Source organism: Anabrus simplex, chromosome 6, assembly GCF_040414725.1.
Source record: "Anabrus simplex isolate iqAnaSimp1 chromosome 6, ASM4041472v1, whole genome shotgun sequence".
Classification (NCBI taxonomy): Eukaryota; Metazoa; Arthropoda; class Insecta; order Orthoptera; family Tettigoniidae; genus Anabrus; species Anabrus simplex.
Genome location: NC_090270.1, coordinates 100,951,652 through 100,978,745, shown reverse-complemented (window position 1 = coordinate 100,978,745; position 27,094 = coordinate 100,951,652).

Sequence of the window (27,094 nt, the reverse complement as noted above, 5' to 3'; positions counted from 1 at the left end):
ACCTTTCCGGCTTGAAACAGCTGTCGGCTCTGTAGCATGAATTGCAGCGTGTTATGCAATGGGAATTCATTTACACAACGGAGCGATTTAAAATCAGTGCGATGATAGCTTACTTAAGTTGTGATGTTTGTTTAAGGTGGCCATGAATTATGCAGGTATCTGTCTGACCACTCAGAGTTATATGCTAAACGATGCAAATGTATGCTCTCTCGCTACTTCCCTTCTCTTGCTTTTATTTGTTTCTGCTCATTACACTTTCATGGCCCCTGGTGATGATACTGCAAGGCATTAAACGTTATACCATCTAAACTTGAATGTCAGAAGGACGCAAAATATTGCACTACCAAGATAACCACACGACTAATCTTTTGCTTTTTTCAAGATCCTTTCGGATATTCATTTTACCACGTGAATGTCAGTGGATTGGATAGGGTATGATGGAGGTACGTAATACTGCAACTTTATGATACTGGAGTGAACGACCTATGTAGTGAATAGACTAGGATTGTTAATTCAAAGCGGAAGATAACAGCATCATCAAACCTTCACCATTATAGGACAAAGTATATTCTAGCGGGGATGTGGTGTGATCACCGCCGCACGTTTTGACGTGAAAGAAGTATCGCAAGATGGGTACTAACGAAATTAATCGACTCCTTTTGTTTAAACGGGTGTAACTAACTATGGGTCTTATTTTATATGTTTGTGCATTTCGGAAACTTTAAACACAGACCTACTGATTACTTTTAAATAGGCGTTTTTCATGCTTCAGTTTGATTGAGGGCTGAGGGTCAAAGATGGCAGTTTGTTTAAACAGGCGTATCGCATTAATTTTGTGTCTGAAGAGAAAACTAGAACTCAGAAACGAAAGAGTTAACTTCTCAATGAGTACCTTTTATCATTTATTTACCTCCATGAAAGAAAAGGTTACATAGATGGGTATCCTACAGTAAGCCATATCATCAACTAAATTTTATTCATGGGTCTTAATTCTAGTAGATCACTACCTCCATCATCACCGTCATACTCAACAGGAAAAGATACAAGAGTTGATGAAAATCCAGACCTATATTCCTTACGAACATAAGGACGTCTACACAGAAACCTTTCTTTGCCAACTGAACATGAACATGACACAGATTAGGAATACCGGAAAAAGAGTAGTTTTCACGCAAATATTAATTAAATTATTTTTCTTGTGTAGTTTCTCCTATACACTAAGAAGCAACAGTGGTTTAACTTTTTCGTTTGCTGAACAAAAATATTCCTCAGACATCTTTTCAGAAAGATGGTGCTTGAAGAGAAGTATGATGCTAAGTACTGAAATGTGAGGCTGAAAGATGAGTCAAGGTCAGCAGCTTACTGACAGCTTTGTGTACACGAGAAACAGCTGTTACGAGCACTAGGCCAGGACGTTTTCATATAGCGAGTCCTGGAGGGGTATACATTACACTTTCATAACTACCGTACGATGCTCCACACAATACATGTATATATTCTTTCATATACGAGCGTACATAATTAAATATTTTCAACACAGCGTTTGTTTAAAATTCGCGAAACATCGTTATTTGTAATCACCGTGTGTCAGGAGAATAAATGATTACTTTAAAGTTTGCCACCGAGCTCGGTAGCTGCAGTCGCTCAAGTGCGGGCAGGATCTACTATTCGGGAAATATTGGGTTCAAACTCTTCCATCTAGTAGGCCTAGAGTAAAACGGAAGATCGAAATTGATGAGCTAGCAGCCAGATGCCGTCAAATTTAAATACTCGCACACGGCAGCTGAGGCCATATTATTATTATCATTATTAGTAATAGTAATAATAGTAGTAGTATTCACTGATAGCTCCACTGAAATGAAATGTCGTATGGCTTTTAGTGCCGGGATATCCCAGAACGGGTTCGGCTCGCCAGGTGCAGGTCTTTCTATTTGACTCCCGTAGGCGACCTGCGCGTCGTGATGAGGATGAAATGATGATGAAGACAACACATACACCCAGCCCCCGTGCCGTAGGAATTAACCAATTACGGTTAAAATCTCCGTCCCGGCCGGGAATCGAACCCGGCACCTCTGAACCGAAGGCCAGTACGCTGACCGTTCAGCCAACGAGTCGGACATAGCTCCACTAAGGAACGCGAGTTCTCAATTGTCTCTCTTCTTGCAGGCTCACCTGGTTTTCATCCCTTCGGAGTTTGTTTTCTTCTATGCAGCAGAATGGACATGCTTCACTCGAGTTGAGACGACTTGTTGATAAATATGTCTGTTTTTGAGTGGTACTCGAAGCTGAATGACTGTTTCTGTTATTCCATACTTTAAAAGATCCTTATCGACCTCCAACAAACAAGGACGACTCGTTTTGAGACTTCTGAAGTAGGTTAACAAACGTTTACAGATTCTTTCAACTGGCAGTTTGAAGACGTGAGCGTAAAATTTATCCTTCTTTTCTGGAATAGGTTTGATATTTTTTGGCGTGGGTGCATATTGCTGTATTGCTGTGAAGACTGTAAATACCATCTTTGATGTTGGGACCAATAATATTTCGTATAACACTCCTTTCCTTTATTGTCAGTTCTTCAAGTAGGTCATTATTATTGCTGAATTCAAAAGAAATTTAAATATCTCCAAGATGTAGGTTACATATCATTTTCCGCCGTTGAGGCAGTACATATGCTCGGCTGAGATTCCAATATCGTAGAACTCGCCTTACAAAACTGGGCCACCTTAAATTTGAGACGACCTGACGAGTTGGCCGTGCGGTTAGGGGCTCGCAGCTGGAGCTTGCATCCGGGAGATAGTGGGTTCGAGCCACACTGTCGGCAGGCCTGAAGAGAGTTTTCCATGGTTTCCCATTTTCACACCAGGCAAATGCTGGGGCTGTACCTTAATTAAGGCCACGGTCGCTTCCTTTGCACTCCTATGTCTTTCCTATCACGTCGCCGCCATAAAACATATCTGACCGGGCGAGTTGGCCGTGCGCGTAGAGGCGCGCGGCTGTGAGCTTGCATCCGGGAGATAGTAGGTTCGAATCCCACTATCGGCAGCCCTGAAGATGGTTTTCCGTGGTTTCCCATTTTCACACCAGGCAAATGCTGGGGCTGTACCTTAATTAAGGCCACGGCCGCTTCCTTCCAACTCCTAGGCCTTTCCTATCCCATCGTCGCCATAAGACCTATCTGTGTCGGTGCGACGTAAAGCCCCTAGCAAAAAAAATATCTGTGTCGGTGCGACGTAAAGCAAATAGCAATACAAGTTAAAAAAAACCATGTGAGACGCTCACCATAAGCTCTTTGCCGCTGCACAGTGGTGATTCTGAACTTCTTGAAATTATGATAAGCCACTTTATTCCGTCGAATGCGTTCTCAATCATTTTAAAACCATTTGTTGTTTATGTATCATTACATTTCTTCGCACCATAATTTTCTCAAATGTTAACCATTTGATTATTTTCTTATCCTTCACATGTACAACCCACTAGCACCTGATGCGATGTGCTACACTAATTGATATCCACGTGGCACGGCGCTTTTAGTACCCGAAGATGGCAGCACTATTGCATCACCTAATCAAGTCATGTCAAGGTCAGACAGATCCTTAGTGCTAGATACAATGGTTCTTCATCTTCAAATTGTCGGGATAAGTAGCTCGGACTGTAATGCGCTGGCCTTATGAGCTCAGCTGGGCAGGTTCCATCCTGGCTGAGTTCGGTGGTATTTGAAGGTCAGCCTTGTGTTGTTACATTTACTGGCACGTAAAAGAACTCCTGCGGGACCAAATTTCGGCACATCGATGTCTCCGAATACCATGAAAAGTAGTTAGTGCCACTTAAAACAAATATTATTATTAGGCCTATCATTACACTCATGTTCATAAAAAATCAGAACACCTTGAAAGGAGATAGGCAGTTCATATTTTGCAGGACATGTTCATTAGTATGTTTTGCAGAAACGATTGGTATTTCAGTCACCTAGGTTCAGTACGTGTCCTGTTGTCTAGTAGGCACTGCGTCCTCCATGGGCACTGATAACTTGTTTCATTGTCCAACTCGTTGGCTGAACGGTCAGCGTACTGGCCTTCGGTTCAGAGGGTCCCGGGTTCGATTCCCGGCCGGTTCGGGGATATTAACCTTAATTGGTTGATTCCAATGTCCCGGGGGCTGGGCGTATGTGTTGTCTTCATCATCATTTCATCCTCATCACAACGCGCAGGTCGCCTATAGGAGTCAAATAGAAAGACCTGCACCTAGCGAGCCGAACCCGTCCTGGGATATTCAGGCACTAAAAGCCATACGACATTTCATTTAATTTTTTTTACTTGTTCCATTCGTGATCGCATCGACGCGTATATGGCGTGAATGGCGTCCTGGGGTATAGCCATCCATGCCGCATTCACCTGGTTCCACAGTTCATCTTTGGTACTTCGCACTGGGTCACAGCGCCGCACGCGTCGTTTCACCATACCCCACACATTTTCGATTGGCGACAAGTCCGGTAATCAGGTGGGCCAGGGCAACAGTCTGACATCCTGTGACAACAAGATGGCGCGTGTTCGTGCAGCAACGTGTGGCCACGCATTGTCCTGATGAAATATGGCGTCTGGGGTGTCGTGCAGAAATGGTATGGCTATGGGTCGCATGATGTCAATCACGTAGGTCAAATTGGTCAGAGCCCTGGACACGCACCAACTGTAATTTGTGGTTGTACCCAATAGCACCCCACACCATTAGGCCTTGAGTTGGTGCTTGTGCTAACGCAGTCAATGTGATGCCTCTCCCCCTGCCTGCGGCGAACCCAAAATGTGGCCATCGTTCTCAAATAAACAGAAGCTGGATTCATCCGGAAACACTTTCTGCTGCCATTCCTGTCCCCAGTGACGTCGTTCCATACACCATTGCAGTCTAGCATGTGTATGCACATTAGTCAAAGGTAGACGGAGAAGTGGAAGACGCGCCGGTAACACAGACCGTAATCAACGGCGACGGACTCTTTCCTCATAGTGTACGGTGTGTTGCATTGTTCCACTGTCGCGCCAGATCCGAGAAGGACGCAGATCTGTCCTTCAATGCCATTCGGATGAGGTGTCGATCTTCTCGGGGAGGGTGGTCTGGGTGATGCGAGCAGAACCATCTCGTTGTGTTCTACTGAACCCTTGAACTTACCATTCCATCGTTGGTCGGCCACGGCTGCTACAGTAGAACAATCTAGAACTCTTAAATCATGGGTCGTTGCGGAAAAAAAAAGGTCACGATCTTAACCAAACGATGGGGTTCAGAATAGAGCCTAACTACTTGAAATGAGGAGCGAAACGTGCTTACTAACTTTTATTAAATCGAAATAGCACGATAACATCATTAATTTAATATGCGTTCTTGAAATAAAAAAATTATGAATTATTGATTTTTGAATGTTTCAAACACAGTCACATTACATAGCATTGATTTGTTTCTCACAATATCGAAGAGTTGCTTCGGAGAAGTTAGTATATTAGTGGACAGCGAAACTGAAAAACTGAAAAAGGGAAGACCTGAAAACCGGGCACCTATTATTCCAAACGAGAACTGAGAGTTAATCCCCACGATCCGTGGAAAATCTGACTTTCAACAAGTAGAACGCCTGATTTTCTCTCAATTAAGGTTATCCACCAGTCGAATACCCTTTACGGATACGGTACACCAGCCGAATGGACCCTTAATCGAACCAAACTGACTATCAGTTGCTTTGTATAGGTTGCGAAATATTATGGGAAAGCATGGTGTTCACTACGAGTTAACAGCATCATTCACAATTGAAATAAAATTCCGCCATGTATCTTTCATTCATGACACCCTTAAGTGATAAGGTAATCCCGATGCTAAATGTGCATCACCCAAAACAGCTGTTCGGAAGGAACCAACAACAACATGATCCGTGAGGATCTTACGTTATGTCGTTCTAAAGGAACAAAACTGCGAAATGCAGGAAACACTTATTCATCATGCATTTAGAAGAAATGCCAAACACTGAAGTTAATTAAAAAGTGGAAAATCACTTGAAAAGGATTATTATCGAACCGATTTTCAGGTTAGAAATGGTTTTGTTACGCTAAATAAAATTACCAGTCCACGTTAAAATTTACTACAAATTTAAGGAATTCTTTCCCTTGAAAAACAATGTCTACCAGTACAGATCTATCTATTTATTGTCTGTCCCAACACACTACTTATAAAGTGATTACTTAATTACTTCAACTATGAATAAAATGAATTTTTTTTTGCTATGGGCTTTACGTCGCACCGACACAGATAGGTCTTATGGCGACGATGGGATGGGAAAGGCCTAGGAGTTGGAAGGAAGCGGCCGTGGCCTTAATTAAGGTACAGCCCCAGCATTTGCCTGGTGTGAAAATGGGAAACCACGGAAAACCATCTTCAGGGCTGCCGATAGTGGGATTCGAACCTACTATCTCCCGGATGCAAGCTCACAGCCGCGCGCCTCTACGCGCACGGCCAACTTGCCCGGTGAATAAAATGAAAGTACGACAAGATTGAAAATAAAATATTGTTACTGGCTGACGAATCGAACCCGCATTCGCAACTCAAGTCTCACACTAATACGCTGAGTGTCAATATGCACACTATCAAAACGAAACGGACGTCAGAACGACAAAACAATTAAGTACGTAAAATAAATTAACATATCGAAGTCATTAAAGCTCAACACGCACGGAGAATCACAGTAAAAATATTTAATCTAGATCAGGTTGATATCCAACATTTGGGCAACCCTCAGTCGCCGATTGCGGTCCCGTTATCTCAAGGAGAGCTACGCACTGACCCTCTTCATAATTTATATTTACTGTAGATGCTACCTTCGTCCAGGCCACTTCAAAAAAAAGAAACATCTAATCTGAGACTTGAGTGTGTACAGCTGACATCCCAGACCTATCGTCGGGCTCACTTGAAATCTGCACATCCTAACACTAATCTCTATGCACATGATACCTTCCAAATTCTATCGTCGGGCGTGAACTAGGACGTCTCATCATCAGTGACACCAAGGATAACATATGACGTCCTAAATCTATCGTCGGGCGTCAAAGTGGGTCGTACTACGCATCTCTTAACATATCAGGCGAACTAGCAATTTCAAACAAACTCTGACTTACAATACTAAACCTGGTCCGACTAATAACACGACGGAACAACGTCTCTTACTATCAAACGAATGCAAGTCGAAAAATACAGTAAGTCTCTACCTCGTTACAATACGTGAACTCGAAAATAAATATACGTGATGAACAATTCTCCACCTCAAACACAATCTCAGCCTGTGCACTGAAGTTTTAGGGAAGCAATGACAATTCCCAACACACGTCTACCATAGTGGATGCCTTCAAAATAATAATCATCACTACCGCATTCGAAACTCTCCAATCGCCTATCATCAATTCCAACTATTTATATCAATGACATATCCAGTGGACGAAATTCAATACACCCCAACCATGGGTCCAAAATGCTCTTTTATCCTTGAGGTCGCATTATCTTAATATTCATACGGGCTTTAAGTAACAAATCGCTGCACGTTTACTACCAAAATTTTTAACCTTTTACTAGAGTCGTTTTCACTTGGGATCTTACTAGAAATCTACGGTGCTTCACACAGTAGTCGTCTCAAATTTCGGATTGGTAGCGGAAAACAAAACAGCCTGCCTCAACACAGCCTGTTTCCTAAATATTTCCTCTGCAAAAATATAGCCTGTCTCAAACTCATTCTCCTCGCTTTATTCCAGCGGTATAACTTAAAATCCAGGCTTCATTTCATCTTCAATATTCCTATCCCTCTCATCTCCTCCTACATATAAATTCGTCGCTCTCAATCCCTTTTTCTTATATTTCCAAGATCCTTTTTCATAATTCAATCCCCTGGTGAAAACAACAACCACTACAAAACACATCTCTTACTTTACTGTTATTACGACTTTCGGACCTCGAGAATCCAAGAGCACACCGCGATTTCTCGTATCATTGATATACACGATGTCTCGAAATTTTACTTCCCATGAATAACTGTAACTCTATCAAATTTCACTGAAATTATCTAAATATGCCTGCGATTCTTGTAAAAATATACTGGTTAAATGCAGTTTTACCATAGAAAAATTTCTTTATCCCGCGGTAGACATTATTATTATTATTATTATTATTATTATTATTATCGACAAACATTTCCGAATTTAACTGATATTTGAAATTTAGATATTCGCCACGACTAATTTACACTTATAACTTTCCAAAAATCCACGCTTTGGACAATATCTCATCGAACATTAACACCAAATTTTAAACGTCGCATTTTACCGTTTCTTGACATGAAATTTACACACTGAAAATTTCACACGCTGACGAAAAATTACAACACCTTTCGCCTGATAAGTACCAATATCAACCCGACAATCATCTTGAAAAATTTGTTGGGACAGAACAATAAAACTAACTACAACATAATACAAATATAGACAGACCTGCACAATGGCGCCATTCCCAGCATTCTGGCTACATCGTCGCCAGCAAACCTCGTGCTTAGCCGTACATTTTCACAAATAACATTATCATTTCCAACATCTCACTCTTACAAACACTACCCTTCTCACACACGATATTAAAATTACCACACAAATCACGCACTTTCTCTATAATTTGCACCACGAACTTCCCTCGTTCTGCAGTCGGCTGCGACTGTCTGGCTCGTTCCCAATGTTGTCTCTCTCTGTTACTCCAATAAAACAGGTGTTCAACAGATAAAGGGAGCAGAACTACTCTGAATAGCTTCCCCAACCCTCTTCACTTTCAAACGTACATGAGATGATATAAATAAAATCTGCTGTGTATATTTTAACCAACGGCTACACTTTCCTAGTTCGTCAGCAAACGTTCAGAACTTTTCCAATCACCTTCTCTTCTTAACCGAGTATGTGGACCTTAGCCACGGACATGTATTTAGTTATTTGTCGATCAATCTGGCGCGATTTTCCAATGACGACGGGCGCAAGCTCCCGCGGCTTCAAGTTCCAGATCGACACTGAAAAATATACGGTGGGGGGTTTCTTTTATAATCTCAGAAGGGACGCTACCCACACTGTTAAGCTTGATTGCGTAATATGCCAATTTTGCGTCCAATAGACCGATTTTGATGAGACTTGTCCCAGAATTCCGGACAGGCTTGGAATTATTTTAGATGTTAATCTTATAATTTTACCACACTCACAACGGGGGAAATAAATTATTTCTGCCCGTGTGTTTCGCGCGTTTTCTTATTCCATTGACCTTGGCACGTGTAGCTGGTTCACTGATCTGACGCTAACATGTACTTAGGCTTAATTGCATTTATGTTTTTCCCTGGGGGCTCTGTCTTCACGTAGGGTTTACGAATAATTTAACTTATTTATTTCTTTATTTACTGTATTGCCAAAATCCCTCGTTGTATAGAATTCCATGAATTTAAAGAATTATCGGGCACTCGAGTTCCGCCGAGGTGTCACGGTATTTCACGAGCTTGCCGTGAGTGAGATCCTTCCCATGCGACATCGGGGCTCTTAGGAGCGCAACATGGCTGCCCTCAAACATAAAAGTAGCTTCTTGATACCAAATAAATATTGAGAAAAAAAATATTTATCTCACCGTAGAATTATGGGTTCATAATCCACCTACAACGACGAAATGTTTACCCAGAAAGGGGAAATTTTTAAACATATATATTCCTTCAAAATTCTGAATTGTACATGGGAATTTTGATACAAATGAACCATGATTGTACGTAAAATTTCCCAGTCGATCTCACTCTTGACGTAGGGCTCTGTTACTTTCACGTATTTTCCTGTTTTCTTCTTACAACACTAGAATTGCGTTACACATGTCATCAATAAAGTCTTCTCTTAAGAACGAACATTGTAAACATTCAGCGTCTTCCTCTTGATTACTACCGCTGCTTGCCTGTCCTTGGAGTGGTGCCTCGACATGTCTTCCTCTCGACGTGACGATCATATTTACGGGTTTCACTTCTTCTTCTTCTTCTTCTTCGGTGACCATTTCCCCAGCTGGTAAGGCTGCGTCATCCTGTAGTGGAACTCTTTCTTCTGCTCTATGGTAAACCTTTAAATTTGCTGCATTGAATATAGCTTTGCTGCTGCCATCCAGACTCTGAATTCTATAGGAATTATTCCTGAAACTTTTGACCACCTTGAAAGGCCCAACATATAAGGGAGCAAATTTAGCATAGATGTTTTCCTGCGGTTTTGACATCATGGGTCTCCTAACAAGCACCAATTCGCCTTCCTCTAAGGGACGGTGGAATCTCCTGTTCCTCACCCTGCGTAACCGGCGGTCTGCCTGCCGACGTAGATGTTCTGCCGTACTCTGAATGCATAATTCCTGTGACGGGCGGGGATCGATGGGACATTGGATGACACCATGCCAGGATCTCACAGGATACCTATTGAAATGCACGATAGAGGAAATCCTCCCAATAGATTCGTGTATGGTGTTATTTACACAAGTTACTATTAGGGTAGCACATCAACCCACTTGAAATGCTCTCGGGCGCAATAAATTCTGCAGAATTTTGCAATTACTTGCATTACCCTTTCGCTGGGATTTCCCTCAGGATGTCTCACGCTGCTCGGGATGTGACGAATTTCCATATTCTGAAGGGCAGTTTTGAACTGTGCAGAGGTGAACTGGGGACCATGATCTGTCAGAAGAAATTTCGGTGTGCGCATTTCCGGAATGATATTTCGGGAAATACACCTCAAGACTAGCTTAGTGTTAGCTTTTTGCATGGGAAACAGAGTCGTATACTTGGAGAAAACATCGATGGTTACCAGCACGAACTTGTTCCCACGCTTTCCTTTCACGAGTGGCCCATAGATATCCATCGCGAGCAGCTCTTTAGGTTGCGAAGGTAAGAGAGGAATAGGCGCCTGCCTGATCAGATAAGGGTTTGCCTTAACCCGTTGGCATGTATCACATGTGATGATGATGTCTCTGACATTTTCCCTCAGATTCACCCAGGTGAACGTTTCTTGGATGGTTGACACAACCTTATCAATCCCTCCATGACCGATAACCCTGTGTACGTGCCAGATTAATCCCTTCCGAAGCTGCGGTGGTACAAAAATTCGGGATTTCACGTGATCGCTGTCCACGAATTTTACCAACGCGTTATTCACGTACAAGTAGTTGTTTGACAGTTTTTGGATGGCAAAGTACCGTGGATCGTCAGCCGGAAGTGTCTCTCGGAGGAAAGAAATCATTTTTCCGCAGAAAGGATCTCTCAATTGCAAGTCTCCCAGTTGTCTCAACTCTGATAGGAAATCGTGGTCTTCCTGGACTAAGTCTAAATGATTCACGACGTGTTCTTCCTCATTAGGATTTCTGCTTAACAGGTCCGCCAAGATGTTCGATTTTCCGGAACAGTGCTCAATTTCGAAGTCAAATTGTTGTATGAACAGGGCCCACCTAGCCACTCGTTCACTAGCAACAGCTGTTTTCATGATAAAGGTTAGTGCCTTGTGGTCGGTTTTAATGATTATGTGAAAACCATAAATCATTTTCCTCCAATGTTGCAATGCCTGAACAATAGCCAACATTTCCAATTCGGTCACGCTGTATTTGACTTCATGTGATCTCAACTTTCGGCTGTAGAAAGATAAATAATTCCTATTATGAGGCTGGTCCGAACGTTCCTGGTATAGGAGTGCCCCGGTTCCTACGGTCGACGCATCAGTCTGTACAATAAAGGGTTTCTCGAAATCCGGATACCCTAGCTTAACGCTGTTTAGCAAGAGCTCTTTGGTCTTTCTGAATGCCTCCTCGTGCTCGGGACTCCATTTCCATCTGTTGTTCTTGTGAAGCAAGCTCTGAAGTGGGGCTACAACCTCCGTGTAATTTAAGCAATGGTCCGAAAAAAAGTTGCACATTCCAAGGAATTGCCTGACGTTCTTAATTTTGAGCGGTCTTGGGAACTTTTCTATGGCTTGGAGCTTCACCGGGTTTGGGCGAACTCCTTCACCATCAATGACATGGCCGAGAAACAGGACCTCTTTTTGACAAAAATGCGATTTCTTCAAGTTGATTTTGAAACTTGATGCCCTTAAATTCTCCAGTAGTTTCCTCAAATCCCTGATATTTTCCTCAAAACTTGCTGAAGCTAGCAAGATGTCATCGACATAACGAGTTGTAGCGGCTTTAACTTCATCAGTGAGACATCGATCTATGGCGCGTATGAGAGCTGCACCGGCGTTTTTCAACCCGAAGGGAAGACGCCTGAAAACATACGTCTGTTGGTCAAAAATGAAGCCAGTAAATAATTTAGACTTGAGTTCCAAACCGATGTGATGATACGAGGATGTCAAATCTACGCTAATGAAACGTGATTTTCCTCTGAAACGTTTGATAACCTCTTTAATAGAAGGGGCATGGTCATGCTCGGGGACTAAGCGCTCGTTGAGAGCACGTGCGTCCAAACACACGCGCAGAGACCCGTCCGGTTTTTGAACCCCGACCAACGGATTCAAGTATGGAGTGGGCTGCTTGGAAATTAGCCCGTTCTCCTCCATTTCCTTAATAATCTTTGCAGCTTGAGCGTAATATTTGTCCGGTATAGGGTACGGTCTCCTCTTAAACGGTGTCCAATCCGTAACAGCTAGCGCATATGTGAAATTAGGGATTAGACCCGTTTTGGAATCGAACACAGATATAAATTCCATTAAGAGAGCTCTAAGTTTTTAATTCTCTTCTACAGTACCAGGGCATTCCGCGATCTTTAACCCAATTAAGGCCTCGTAATCGGTGTCAACCTCAGCCTCCAAGACGTCATGTAACTCTTCATGATGAATCCCTTCGTCATCTACACTTCGCCATATTCTAATGTTCTATCTTCTCCCAATTCCTCGTTTAGTGTAACGACTTCTGCTCCCTCTTCTTTCCTGAACTTTATCTGATTCCTGCTCAAATCAATGACTGCGTTGGTCTAACGGATAAAATCAGCCCCTAAAATTACATTGTAGTGCATTTTGGACATGACTACGAATGCATGAGCGAAAGTGGAATTTCCAATTTGTACGTCCAAATAGGTTTGTACCTTACAAACAGCAATTTTGCCAGGAATGACCCCTCGAATTTTCACATTTGACACCGGGATAATTGGCAACTTATTCCGTTGTCTCAAATCGTCAAAAAGAGCTTGGGAGATGATGCTGATACTGGCCCCGGTATCTACCAAACTTTTGACATGAAAATTACAGATGCGGACATTTATTACAGGCAGTTTCTTTACTTGATTGCTCTCCTGTTTTAAGTGGTCTTCCACCAAGTCATCAGAGGTAATGATCCACGAATCTATCTGTGCGACCACCCACTCATCTGACGTCTCTCCTTCAGAATCTGGGATGAAAGACTCTGAAATTTTTCCTACTGGGAATTTGAAGATTTTTTCTATCAAGAGCCGACATTGACTCTTGCTCAAAATTTGGCGCAAATGGGTTCAGACCGGAGTTTTGCTGGTCTTGCCTATGTGCCTTCTGGAATTCCAGACTTTCAGCCCCGAAACAATCGGTGTTGACTTCCTGGCGCTGTATAGCACCCTTCCATTTTTCCCTTTCGTGGTCCTTCCTTAACCCGTCGGTGTACTGAACACGTTCACGGTACCTTTCATCATCATCACGGCGGAAGTTCTGGGTTCGATTATTTCCCCAGTCCCTGCGGTTATTATATCCATTTCTGAAATTCCTCTGGTTTTCTCCGCCCCATCGTATCGCCTCCAGTAAGGGTTCCTCCTCTGCGGATAATTCCAGTTACCCCTACGCCTTTTCCAATCCTCATTTCGTGGATGCGAGGGTTCCCAGTTATTACGAAACTCACGCCTCCGCTCAGTCGGTTGTGGCTTCCCCTGCTCAGGTGCCTCTTGACCTCCGTCTGGAACCTGGCTAACGGTATTTACATGTTGCTCGTGCGATCGTCCCCATCTGGGTGCTACTTGATTATGGGTATGATCCAGTTGCCTAAGGATCATTTCTGCTTGTATGGGCGTCTCTACCTTTGATGCAATGAGCATCCTTTGCACTTCGGGAGGTAGCTGCTTTTGTATGGCCTGGACCAATTCCTGCTCCGAGGGTGGCGCCTCAAGTTCCCTGAACTTTACCATCTGTGCAAAAAATACTCGCTGAATTTAGTAGGGCCTATTGCAGTATAACGACGTGAGTACAGTTCTAATCTGAGACTTTGCTGAATTTCCGTGCTCCAAAATTTATTTAGAAACGCCCTCTGGAATTCATCAAGGTGTCAAAGTGGTATCGGAAGCCTTTGAACCATAAAAGTGGTGCCCCCTCTAAGTATCTTTCAGCTACCCTTAACTGACGTTCCTCAGGAATCTTGGCGTCCCGGATGTACTCCCTGAGATCCTTAAGAAATCCCTTCGGCGTGGTATGTGGACCTCCATTAAATTTCTTAGGCTGGTCCTCGTGTAACTTAATCATGTTAATAACGTTTGTGACCCCTGAGCCTTGAGATCGACTGGTATCTACATTCGAGCTCTGACCGTTGTTATTTACATGACTGATATTTGGCAATTGACCACTGAGGTCAGAGTTAACAGCTGTCGAGGTTTGACTCAATACTTTGTCCACCTTGGACTGCATATCTACCACGCTGCTAATCCAACTGCTCACCTCGCTCTTAATGAACCCAACTTTCTTGTCCGTTTCTTCCTGGGCTGACGTAATTTCCCTTAAGTCCTGTTCTATACTATTTTGCCTGTCGTTTAATTCCCGGGTATGTTCATTTTTCATTTCAACTAACTCCTCTTGAATTTCCTTAATTAAAATTTCGGAGTCCTCATTAGCCACTTGGAGTTTACTAATTGCTTCCTCATAAATTTGCAACAGTTTCTTCTCCATGGTTTCGGTTTTTGACAATACTTGACTATCCAATTCCACACTAATTTTATCTACCTTGTTGTTCAGTGACTTAATGTCCGCTGATAAGATTTGACGTTGTTCTTCTATTATGGTTAGCGTTTTCCCCTTTTCCTTATCAATGGAAATCCGCATCTCTACGACCTGTTGTGTAATGTCGTCCTTAAATTCGACCTGACTGTCGATCAGCTGTTTGTGCGCTGCCTGGCTTTCCAGTAAATGCTTGTCAAGTTCCTTCCTGATCTCCTCCTGACTATCGCATAACCTACTGTACATGTCGTGGCTTTCGTCAAAACGCTTGTCCATATCGGTTTTTAAACTGTCATGGATTTTGGAAAACTGTTTATCAAAATCGTTCTTTAAATTGACCTGCACTTCCGCAAATTGTTTATCAATTTCATTCCTAATCTCCACTTGGCTATCATCAAAACGCTGGTTGAGTTTACCTATCTCACCCCTAACTTCCTCTTTAAGTTCGGTGCAAATAGTGTGTGTCTCATGAACAACATTCTTCAATCCAGCCTTCAACTCATCACTAGACTCTTTACACCTAGCCTGGCTATCCTCAATACTACTCTTTAACTCGTCAATAGTGTCTTTCAAACTAGCTGCCAAACATTCATTTTGAAATTTGATATCCTCCATTTTACTATTTAAATTCTCATTATGAGCCTTCATGTCCTTCCTCAAATTCTCATTCTGGACTTTCGTGTCCTCTCTCAACTTACTATCCAAACTATCTATCTTACTATCCAAGTTCTCATTTGTCTTACTATTTAAACTCTCATTCTGGACTTTAATGTCATTAATGTCCTCTCTCAATTTACTATTCATCTCTTCCATCACCTGCCTTAGCAGATCCACGGTTACCTGACCTTCCATCTCACAATATCACACAGAATACAATAATGAGTACGCTGGCTGTTGATGCAACCAGAATACTCCAAACTACTAAGGAAAGAATTCACTATCTACTGCGTTTTCACATACAAACGCTATTATAATTTAATACCGAAACTGACAACATTCCAACAGTTGTCTTATAAAATTTTATTTATGTGGCTGGTATCACAAATTGTTTAATAAAAAGAAAATCTGAAGTTAATAAGTTACTCTGGATAAATATCCCAAATAGTTTCGCTTCCGTAAATTAATTAAACAAAGAACATGTTAACGCATAAACTTTGAATGTAATTCAGCGTCACCACTTCCAAAATTTATATTTGCAACATGACATAAGCTTCAATAAAGCTTTAAGTATTGGTTTCCTAAAATGCATTGTGACTGTTATTATTATTATTATCTACCAAGTAGTTACGCTCCTCGTTAAACGTGATAATATCTAGCACTCTCATTGGGCATAATTCGTTTAACTGTGGCTCAGCCATAGTTCTCACCCGCTTGTATTATTTATAATGTGGCTTAGGCCTCAACATTATTTTATATTTTCCTATCATTTATTTTCAATATATAATTCCATTATCGTTATCGTGGCATCGTATCGTTATCGTGACTTTGGGCTCCTCATCGTTATCGTGACATTAAAGCTCCACGATTGGGCCGCCACTTCTTACTGAGGCCCAAACGTGCAATATATCCTACAATTGGTCATCATTTTACTGATGTCAACCAACATGACTCGTAGTTCTTCCTTTGATGCACTTAGGCCCTCTCTGTTAAGTGACTTAAGCCACCACGTTGGTGCGACATTTCTTACTGTCATCCAACGTGGAATATTATCATCCTCCTTATCGTGACTTAAGCCCCAAAGTTGGTGCGACATTTCTTACTGAACTTTTGAACTTACCATTCCATCGTTGGTCGGCAACGGCTGCTACAGTAGAACAATCTAGAACTCTTAAATCATGGGTCGTTGCGGGAATAAATTCGGTCACGATCTTAACCAAACGATGGGGTTCAGAAGAGAGCCTAACTACTTGAAATGAGGAGCAAAATGTGCTTAATAACTTTTATTAAATCGAAATAGCACGATAACATCATTAATTTAATATGCATTCTTGAAATAAAAAATTTATGAATTATTGATTTTTGATTGTTTCAAACACAGTCACATTACATAGCATTGATTTGTTTCTTACAATATCGAAGAGTTGCTTCGGAGAAGTTAGTATATTAGTGGACAGCGAAACTGAAAAACTGAAAAAGGGAAGACCTGAAAACCGGGCACCTATTATTCCAAACGAGAACTGAGAGTTAATCCACACGATCCGTGGAAAATCTGACTTTCAACAAGTAGAACGCCTGATTTTCTCTCAATTAAGGTTATCCACCAGTCGAATACCCTCTACGGATACGGAACACCCGCCGAATGGACCCTTAATCGAACCAAACTGACTATCAGTTGCTTTGTATAGGTTGCGAAATATTATGGGAAAGCATGGTGTTCACTACGAGTTAACAGCATCATTCACAATTGAAATAAAATTCCACCATGTATCTGTCATTCATGACACCCTTAAGTGATAAGGTAATCCCGATGCTAAATGTGCATCACCCAAAACAGCTGTTCGGAAGGAACCAACAACAATATGATCCGTGAGGATCTTACGTTATGTCGTTCTAAAGGAACAAAACTGCGAAATGCAGGAAACACTTATTCATCATGTATTTAGAAGAAATGCCAAACACTGAAGTTAATTAAAAAGTGGAAAATCACTTGAAAAGGATTATTATCGAACCGATTTTCAGGTTAGAAATGGTTTTGTTACGCTAAATAAAATTACCAGTCCACGTTAAAATTTACTACAACTTTAAGGAATTCTTTCCCTTGAAAAACAATGTCTACCAGTACAGATCTATCTATTTATTGTCTGTCCCAACACACTACTTATAAAGTGATTACTTGATTACTTCAACTATGAATAAAATGAAAGTACGACAAGATTGAAAATAAAATATTGTTACTGGCTGACGAATCGAAACCGCATTCGCAACTCAAGTCTCACACTAATACGCTGAGTGTCAATATGCACACTATCAAAACGAAACGGACGTCAGAACGACAAAACAATTAAGTACGTAAAATAAATTAACATATCGAAATCATTAAAGCTCAACACGCACGGAGAATCACGGTAAAAATATTTAATCTAGATCGGGTTGATATCCAACATTTGGGCAACCCTCAGTCGCCGATAGCGGTCCCGTTATCTCAAGGAGAGCTACGCACTGACCCTCTTCATAATTTATATTTACTGTAGATGCTACCTTCGTCCAGGCCACTTCAAAAAAAAAGAAACATCTAATCTGAGACTTGAGCGTGTACAGCTGACATCCCAGACCTATCGTCGGGCTCACTTGAAATCTGCACATCCTAACACTAATCTCTATGTACATGATACCTTCCAAATTCTATCGTCGAGCGTGAACTAGGACGTCTCATCATCAGTGACACCAAGGATAACATATGACGTCCTAAATCTATCGTCGGGCGTCAAAGTGGGTCGAACTACGCATCCCTTAACATATCAGGCGAACTAGCAATTTCAAACAAACTCTGACTTACAATACTAAACCTGGTCCGACTAATAACACGACGGAACAACGTCTCTTACTATCAAACGAATGCAAGTCGAAAAATACAGTAAGTCTCTACCTCGTTACAATACGTGAACTCGAAAATAAATATACGTGATGAACAATTCTCCACCTCAAACACAATCTCAGCCTGTGCACTGAAGTTTTAGGGAAGCAATGACAATTCCCAACACACGTCTACCATAGTGGATGCCTTCAAAATAATAATCATCACTATCGCATTCGAAACTCTCCAATCGCCTATCATCAATTCCAACTATTTATATCAATGACATATCCAGTGGACGAAATTCAATACACCCCAACCATGGGTCCAAAATGCTCTTTTATCCTTGAGGTCGCATTATCTTAATATTCATACGGGCTTTAAGTAACAAATCGCTGCACGTTTACTACCAAAATTTTTAACCTTTTACTAGAGTCGTTTTCACTTGGGATCTTACTAGAAATCTACGGTGCTTCACACAGTAGTCGTCTCAAATTTCGGATTGGTAGCGGAAAACAATACAGCCTGCCTCAACACAACCTGTTTCCTAAATATTTCCTCTGCAAAAATATAGCCTGTCTCAAACTCATTCTCCTCGCTTTATTCCAGCGGTATCACTTAAAATCCAGGCTTCATTTCATCTTCAATATTCCTATCCCTCTCATCTCCTCCTACATATAAATTCGTCGCTCTCAATCCCTTTTTCTTATATTTCCAAGACCCTTTTTCATAATTCAATCCCCTGGTGAAAACAACAACCAATAAAACACATCTCTTACTTTACTGTTATTACGACTTTCGGACCTCGAGAATCCAAGAGCACACCTCGATTTCTCGTATCATTGATATACACGATGTCTCGAAATTTTACTTCCCATGAATAACTGTAACTCTATCAAATTTCACTGAAATTATCTAAATATGCCTGCGATTCTTGTAAAAATATACTGGTTAAATGCAGTTTTACCATAGAAAAATTTCTTTATCCCGCGGTAGACATTATTATTATTATTATTATTATTATTATTATTATTATTATTATTATTATTATTATTATTATTATTATTATTATTATTATTATTATCGACAAACATTTCCGAATTCAACTGATATTTGAAATTTAGATATTCGCCACGACTAATTTACACTTATAACTTTCCAAAAATCCACGCTTTGGACAATATCTCATCGAACATTAACACCAAATTTTAAACGTCGCATTTTACCGTTTCTTGACATGAAATTTACACACTGAAAATTTCACACGCTGACGAAAAATTACAACACCTTTCGCCTGATAAGTACCAATATCAACCCGACAATCATCTTGAAAAATTTGTTGGGACAGAACAATAAAACTAACTACAACATAATACAAATATAGACAGACCTGCACAATGGCGCCATTCCCAGCATTCTGGCTACATCGTCGCCAGCAAACCTCGTGCTTAGCCGTACATTTTCACAAATAACATTATCATTTCCAACATCTCACTCTTACAAACACTACCCTTCTCACACACGATATTAAAATTACCACACAAATCACGCACTTTCTCTATAATTTGTACCACGAACTTCCCTCGTTCTGCAGTCGGCTGCGACTGTTGTCTCGTTCCCAATGTTGTCTCTCTCTATTACTCCAATAAAACAGGTGTTCAACAGATAAAGGGAGAAGAACTACTCTGAATAGCTTCCCCAACCCTCTTCACTTTCAAACGTACATGAGATGATATAAATAAAATCTGCTGTGTATATTTTAACCAACGCCTACACTTTCCTAGTTCGTCGGCAAACGTTCAGAACTTTTCCAATCACCTTCTCTTCTTAACCGAGTATGTGGACCTTAGCCACAGACATGTATTTAGTTATTTGTCGATCAATCTGGCGCGATTTTCCAATGACGACGGGCGCAAGCTCCCGCGGCTTCAAGTTCCAGATCGACACTGAAAAATATACGGTGGGGGGTTTCTTTTATAATCTCAGAAGGGACGCTACCCACACTATTAAGCTTGATTGCGTAATATGCCAATTTTGCGTCCAATAGACCGATTTTGATGAGACTTGTCCCAGAATTCCGGACAGGCTTGGAATTATTTTAGATGTTAATCTTATAATTTTACCACACTCACAACAGGGGAAATAAATTATTTCTGCCCGTGTGTTTCGCGCGTTTTCTTCTTCCATTGACCTTGGCACGTGTAGCTGGTTCACTGATCTGACGCTAACATGTACTTAGACTTAATTGCATTTATGTTTTTCCCTGGGGGCTCTGTCTTCACGTAGGGTTTACGAATAATTTAACTTATTTATTTCTTTATTTACTGTATTGCCAAAATCCCTCGTTGTATAGAATTCCATGAATTTAAAGAATTATCGGGCACTCGAGTTCCGCCGAGGTGTTACGGTATTTCACGAGCTTGCCGTGAGTGAGATCCTTCCCACGCGACATCGGGGCTCTTAGGAGCGCAACATGGCTGCCCTCAAACATAAAAGTAGCTTCTTGATACCAAATAAATATTGAGAAAAAATATTTTTCTCACCGTAGAATTATGGGTTCACTACGTCCTTCTGTGAACCATTCTGTACACATCCGTTGGTCTGCCGACACACTTCGTCCCACACGAGCGGCAATTTCCCGGATGGATGCATCACGTTCCGTCATGCCAATAATTCACCCTTTTCAAACTCACTCATTTGACGATACGGCTTTCGCATAAGTCTGCGAGGCATCATGCACGTCTGCTCAAGTCACACTGATCCGTTACCTTCGGATTATAGCGACAACGAGAGCCGCCGGCACCTTTTACCATTCGGTGGTGATGCACCGAGATGTCGATGTGGTTCTTGAACCTGAGAGCTGACATGGTTCAAATGCTAAAAATTTCTTCAGAATATAAAATTCCTATCTCCAGTCTTTCGAGTTGTTCTGGTTTATATGATCATGAGTTTATTATTATTATTTATCTCTTTAAACTGAGATATGTAACACTATATTCTTATGTGTTGTCTAGAAATAATTTCGATTTCAGAAGTTTGATGTTTTGGAACGGTCACCGACTGAAGTAGGCCTACGGTTCATAAGCTTGAAAGAGAATTTCGATCTCTCCACTAATGAGTGTATCTTATCGGCTAGAGTTATAAGGCCCGTAACGAGTGTGAAATGAGAGGTACACCAGATCCCGTAACTCAAATAGTGGCAGTGTCAGAGAGGACGTAACTTGGCAGTAGTAGGTCGGATGGCAAACAACGCCGTAAAGCTCTACAGGCAACCTGTGATAGGCTGTATAGGCTAGTAGCTAGGAATTTATCCTTGTCCTCCTGTCGGTGCGACGTAAAGCCTATAGCAAAAAAAAAAAAAAAAAAAAAAAAAAAGGAAATATATGTCCTTATCCCGTGTATCCATGCTGGAGAGCAAAGTCCGAATAAGATACACATACCTTTTTCCTACTGCGTCTTTTCGTACCACGTGATAAAGCACGTTTGATAGAGAAACAAAATTTGAACTGTCAAATCCCTACATAACACGTGCTAGTACATTACCGAGAAGGCCACGAATGGTGAACTGTCGAACAGTAGATCGTTCAGAACAACTCAGATTTAACCTCTAATAAAAATATTTTAAATATATATGTATGCCTGAGTGAATTAAATGGCGATATGGTTGCATGCCATATATCTGTATGTAAATTGTTACAGTAATTTTACATGTCTGGATTTTAATTAGCAGAAAATAGCATATGTACAGTAGGGTGAGTTATGTTTGAATGTATATAACTGTCACTTTTCATGCGTTCTTTGAAAATTGCAGACCGTACCACATGTGCGTATAAGTGGTTTTGGTCTAGTTGTAGGCCTAAAATGGGTGCCACTTTTCGTACTGTGTACTTGTAAACATGTTCCATAATTGCTTTAAAAATTAAAAGCAATCCTTTTAAGTATGCAAGTGAAATTTTGAGATCCTCTGGTTCAGGTATTATGTCATAGCAGCCAAGAGGATCACAGGAGAGCTGTAAGTAGTTAAAACGGCGAGCCGCTGGATAGCGTTAGTAGCGCTGTCTCGTCAGATAGCTGTGAATTTTCAAGAGGGTTTTTCCGCTATTATCTTTGTAACCTATTTGGTGTAGTATCTAGGATGGGTACAAGCTCGGGGTTATAGGTGAAGTACTCAACGGCATCTGCAGTGGAGAAGATGGACTTCGGTACAGTGTGAAATGACGGTGGAGGTCACCCAGTACTCAGGAATTAATATGATGACAATATATCAAGACCAGCTGTAGCTTATGGTTCCGTAAAGGACAGCTTATTGGCCAGCGCCTGTTCACACATGCTCCAGAACTTACAAACCTGGTTCTATTCTCTGGTGAGGCCTTAGGTTCACACCCTGCTGGCAATTATTATCACGCAAACTACTATGATGGGAAAACGTAAATCGGAAGATGCCACCCCAGGCGGTAAAAATCCCAGGCCAGTCACTATCTGATCTTAACAGGGTACTGGATTCTGGGGAACCTGTTCCGTCATGTCGGGATCAGACAGAAGATCCCTCACCCCGCAAGATTATAACAAAGAAGCAACATTTTTTGGGATGATGAACGTGAACACCGTCTTCAGAGTTGGTAGGCGGACAGAGGTGTTCAAGGAATCGAAGAAATATCAAATCAAGATCCTTGCAGTATAAGATTTCTTTCAGATCAAGTATGCACAATGGTTAACTACAGGATATTAAAAGGATTACTGGCTATCCGAGAATATACACCCCCCCCCCCCACATGGTGCAACAGCCCCGAAGGGCCATGGCCTACCAAGCGACCGCTGCTCAGCCCGAAGGCCAGCAGATTACGAGGCGTCATGTGGTCGGTACGACAAATCACGCGGTCGTTATTCTTGGCTTTCTAGACCGAGGCCGCCTTCTCACCGTCGGACAGCTCCTCAATTGTAATCACGTAGGCTGAGTGGACCTCGAACCAGCCCTCAGATGCAGGTAAAATCCCTGACCTGGCCGTGAATCGAACCCGGGGCCTTCGGGTAAGAGGAAGGTACGCTACTCCTACACCACGGGGCCGGCTCAAAGAATATACAGCAGGTAATACAAGAAAATCACCACCAAGTTTAGGAACTGCCTTCCTTGTTCATAAATCAGTCTCAGATGTCTTTATTGAATTTAGGTCGTCATCTCCGAGGCTTTCGGTCTTAACCCTAAGGAGCAGGAATAAGTCGTACGTGATTCTTAATGGTCATTCATCGAAAAATGAATATTACAAGAAGAACCCTGACAAATTTGACGAATTCTGGTCTTTGGCGGAAAATGAATTGTCAGAAACACCTGATCATATTGTTAAAATAATAATAAGTGATTTAAATGAGCAAGTTGGGAAGGGAAAAATATAAGAAAATAGTTGGCAACTTTCCCGGACACAGGAGAACCAACAAGAATGGAGAGAGATTGTTTTATGTATGTGCATCTTTGAACCTCAAACTTACGTCTATTCGTTTTAAAGAGACAGAAAGAATCTTATGACGTGGCGTTGACCGAATCCCAATTTGGGATATATTTCCAATAGATCATGTTGCCACTTCAATCCTGGCAGAGATTTTGAATGTAAAAGTACAGGGAGGGACTAACATAGACTCGGACCATTACCTGACCAGATTCAAAGCAAGGTTGATTCCTAATTCCAAGAAGAAACCCACTAGAATAAGACAAAGAAATGATGAGCTCAAATTAAATAGATTGTTGAGAGGTACCAACGCAAGCTTGAAGCTGTACGATCCTCTGAGTGGGAAGAAATAGCCTGGACGTTCAATGAAGCTGCTTAGCACCAGTATTACTGGCCAGAAAGAAGACACAGCCATGATATAACAATGAATGTGAAGAGGCCTTACGGAAACGTTCCGAAGCCTGGAATAAATGGTGTTCGAATAAAAAACACTCCGAAGGATTCAAAGAGCAGAAAAAATATACTGCCAAAGTCATTCGGAATGTTAAGTGCAGCCATAAAAATAACAGCTGGACAGAACTAAGGAAGAATTCAGAAAAAAAAAATTGCTAGTTGTTTTACGTCGCACCGACACAGATAGGTCTTACGGCAACGATGGGACAGGCAAGGGCCAGGAGTGGGAAGGAAGCGGCCGTGGCCTTAATTAAGGTACAGCCCCAGCATTTGCCTGGTGTGAAAATGGGAAACCACGGGAAACCATTTTAAGGGCTGCCGACAGTGGGGTTCGAACCTACTATCTCCCGAATACTGGGTACTGGCCGCACTTAAGCGACTGCGGCTATCGAGCTCGGTCAGGAAAATTAACTCGACAGATTTCTATGGAACGTTCAAGAACAAGATCAAGGGATTCACCCGTAAGAATATACGTTTCGAAGATAAAGACTGGAAGCTTATCCATGATAACAAGAAGAACTGTGAACATCTGGCCAGATGTTTTCAGAAACTTCTTAATTGTGATCCTTCGGATTGTAATGTACGTTCCATAGAAATATGTCGTGTTAATTTTCCTGAATTCTTCCTCAGTTCTGTCCAGCTGTTACTTTTATGCCTACACTTAACATTCCGAATCACTTTGGCAGTACATTTTTTTTAATCCTCGAATTATTCAAAGTGATTTTTATTCGACCTTTGTGGACTTCAGAGAGGCATACGATTCATTATTTGTAGTGCACTGCTTAACGTCCTTCTTCAGTTTAGTTTAGATGATAAATCCCTCACATTAATCAAGGAAATATTGTTAAAAACCTCATAGGAAGTTAAATTTAGGGATAAAATCTAAGAACCGTTTGAGATGAAAACGGGTTTGAGACAAGACTGCCTTTCACCATTGCTGTTTAACTTTACCCTGGGAAAGGTTATCAGAGATTGAAAATAAAGAATGGCCGAAACGGAACAATAGAACGGGATAAAGGTAGAATGTGGAAAAGGTGCGATCATATTAGACTTCCTAGCTTTCGCGGTTGACGTAGTACACCTAACTGACAATCTACAGTACATCACCCGCAAAACAAGTAGAAGAATGACAAAATTCGGCCGCCAAAACTGGTTTAAATAATATCTTTCGAGAGAACTGCAGATATGATCTCAGATAAAACAGATCTCACAGACAGAATTAAAACCAACTTCGAGGAAATCCACCGTGCTCAGAAATTCCTGAATCTGGGAGAAATTCTCACCCCGAATGGAAATAAGAAAGAAGCCATAAATAGAAAGATGCGAGAGATAGAAACGGCTTTCAGACTGTATTATGGTACTTATAAATACAAGTCCATGTCCATCCAAGCAAAGGTAATTACTGTACGATGGTCAGAGCACAGTGTCTATATGCGAAAGAAACCATAACGAGGTTAAAGGACCCAGTAATTGAAAAAAGGGAAAATAGATTCCTTAGGAAAATCTTAGATCCAAAGAAGTCACTTGAGATCTAATCGAGAACTTTATTACGAAAAGAAGACAACCATATTATGGGCATATTAAGAGGATGAATCCAAAAAAACCGGCACACAGGGCACCATGTCTATAAGGAAAGTAGAAGGCACAAACTTTATGGCATAAGGAGGTTCGCAAGGACTTGGAAGAATTGGGGTTCCAGGAGGGAGATATACAGGAGAGAACAACCTTTAGAAAAATATTGCGTGAATGAGGGATGCACCGGAGAAGCTCGTCAAGTTACGCAACATCTCGGTTTAAAAGCGACAACGGAGAAGTCAAAGACTTAAGAATATCTGGAAGTAGTGAAAAGAAATGGGAAAACGTTTGAGAGTTAAAAGATTTGATGGATTGAGTAAACGAGGTCCATAGGTGACCGTAACGAATAAAAAAATTAATAATAATCTACCTGACGTATAATTTAATACTAGAAAGCACTCGGCAACTCGTTAATAACAATTCTTTTTTTAAAGAATCATATTTGACCTATACTCCCACCATTCGTTTTTCAATTACACTGAAGTGGGATGTGTCGAGTGTGCAGTGAACTGAAGTGCCTGCTGTTTTGTGCTCTAGGGTAGTGGAAACGTTTGCACCAGTGAAGCAGCTTTGATGCGTAAGAGATTTTGGTGCCAACAAAATAGCCCTCTTTATTTCGATTTGATGCTTAGTTGATAATCATCACTGACTGACAATAGATCACTGGATAATTTTGTATAGGTTAACCACGAACAACAATTCAATGTATTACACCCTACTGTAAGCTGATTAATAAGCACGTTAACACGTGAAAGAGCGTAAATACGATTTAACATTTAACGTGTTTAATTTACAACCGATGTGATCTATTAATGGTCAATGGGTAAATTAAGGTTACTAACATACAGTTCACTAACGTGGAAGTTATTCTCACGTATTGAATTAGGTTAAATTGTGGTGCTTTTAAAAATCATATTGTAAATTTAATGTCAAGAAGATAATCACTGAATGGAGGAGAATGCTATTTACTACAATGGAACCGAATATTGAAATCAGTAGCAATATATTTCAAAGGGATGGAGAGTAAGGAGAAATATTCAAGTTCCTTCACAAAAGAATGAATAGAAGTGATATATCAATCGACATTGGTCCAACATAACATACCAGTTTGAGCTCTAGAATATACTGCATTG